Below are 2,086 nucleotides of genomic sequence, written 5' to 3' on the forward strand. Positions count from 1 at the left end.
CTGTGACATCCTGATGCTCGTAGAAAAAAGGGCAGAGCTTCCTCACATTCCATCATGTGCCCCAAGTTCCCTGTGGGGGGATCCCTCTGACTCTGCCAGTTGAGAATTGAAACATGACGGCCTCTCGCTCTGCCTGATCTTCTGGATTAAAGCTCCAGGTAGAGTCCCTGTTCAACCTTGGCCCTCCCGGGAACTCACTGAAGGCAAAGCCAACCACTCTTCACCCCCCATCCCAATCTTCCCACCTGCAAGATGGAAGTTAAAGAGATTGATATGCAGGGATGTTAGAAGGGGGTGAAGCACCATGAAGGCTTGGAAAGACAAGGCAACGGGCCGTTTATAAAATCAGTGAATCTTCCAATCCTGGAAACTAAACTTTCAGAGTGGAGGCCGTAGGGTTGATATATTGGGGGTCAAGACAAAAACCAGGCCAGCAGCCTAAGCTCTTGTTCTTCTTCCTTCCTTCCCGTTTGCAGTGGATGTAATTCTGGATCGATGCACAGCCCATCCTGGCTGCCTTTACATCCCCGAAGATGGAAAAAGCGTCAGAGGAATTAAGCCAGCTAAACAAATATATCCTTCCCCAAACAGCAAGAGATTTGAACGTTCTCCACGTGTCCTTGGGTGTCAGAGGTTCTCAACAGGGAGACATTTCTGGGAAGTTTCTGTAAGAAATACAAAAGGATGGCGTGCAGGGGTTACCAACATGCCAGTGAGCGTTACGGATCTTGATAAGCAGGCCAGCCACTGGGAGGTTTGTAAATGGGAAAAGGAATACGTGACCTTCTTTTCATCAGTACACTCTGAACTGGTCCTGACTGAGGAGCTCACGAGGATCCGCATCTCTCTCAACTGCGAAGGGGGACAAGTGAGCTTTTTTGATGCCAGGACCGCAGCTCTGCTTTATACATTCTCAGACGCTTCCTTGGTTGGAGAGACCCTTCTGCCCTGTTTCTTTTTGCGTGATGGCGCTTTAATGACACTCCCCTAAAAGAGGGGACCTCCATAGGCAAACCTTTGCAAAAATCCCTATTTGCTAAGCTGTAGTCCCTGAAAGACTTTAAAACAGAGGTTCCTTAGCTTTTTGGCTACTACACCTTCCTTGGATGCCACACTGAGTTGCTTGCGGTTGTGTAGCCTTGGATATGGAAAGAATGGGTCAGTCAATCAATCTAAAAAATGAGGTATCCTGTGGGAGCTTTATAGGCTTTAGTGTTATGTGTTCGAGTGTATCAATATTAAGGATACCTTATCTTACACGGCTAAACCCATAAATCATGGGTTTTCGATGTCCGTCACAGCTCTCCTTCCCATTCATGTATCCTGCTTGTTTCTTTAATGTTTAGTTGCAATCAGTGAGTGTGTAGGTTCCTGCAATTCAACATATTCTGTTTTCTTTCCCTTTTTTTCTTTCTTTTTTCTGTTTCTTTTTAAATGTACACAATAATCATAATCCCAACAAACTCTAGCAGGGCTTCAGCAAATATTAGACTCAATGTAAGATTTACAGCATCCTAGGCTTTTTTTTTTTGCAAATCTTAGTACTTTTTCTGTCTTTTTATATATCTACTTATCTACTTTTTATACTTATCTAATGCTACTGCCAGTAGGGACAAGAAGCATATTTTTAAGATAGTGAAGAATGCCAGCAAGGAGTGTGATGTGGATGCTATTGTACATCTTGGCACTAATGATCTGTCCCCAAAATGGTTTCCAGAGCTTGGGGCAGGAACTTAGCAGGATAGGCTGTAGGCCTACTTTTTCAGAGGTTTTACCAGTGTATAAGGAACAAAATGGAAAAGGCCAGCGTATAGCAGAATTCAATATGTGGCTAAAGGAGTGGTGTAAAGGGGAAGGCTTTGGTTATATTAGTCACAATGTCTGTAGCTGGTCCGATGAAAAAATGTAGAAAAGATGGCTTGTACCCATCAAAGAAGGACTGAGTTACTCGGCAATAAATTCACAGATTTTCTGGAGGAACATTTAAACTAAACAACGGGAACAGTGAGTTAATTGATCCAGAACATCCCTGTCCCAGGCAATCTAAAAATTATAGGGCTATCAGTGCATGTAACATAGATGTGTG

The 2,086-nt window shown here is 43.7% G+C and overlaps 1 pseudogene; it reads left to right on the forward strand.

The window, feature by feature from the left end:
* LOC114923440 overlaps positions 1-1,527 on the forward strand; it is a 13,521-nt pseudogene extending 11,994 nt beyond the window's left edge.
* Positions 1,528-2,086: the final 559 nt, after the last annotated feature.

This window comes from Protobothrops mucrosquamatus, unplaced genomic scaffold (assembly GCF_001527695.2).
Source record: "Protobothrops mucrosquamatus isolate PMUCROS unplaced genomic scaffold, P.Mucros_1.0 scaffold3637, whole genome shotgun sequence".
Lineage (NCBI taxonomy): Eukaryota > Metazoa > Chordata > Lepidosauria > Squamata > Viperidae > Protobothrops > Protobothrops mucrosquamatus.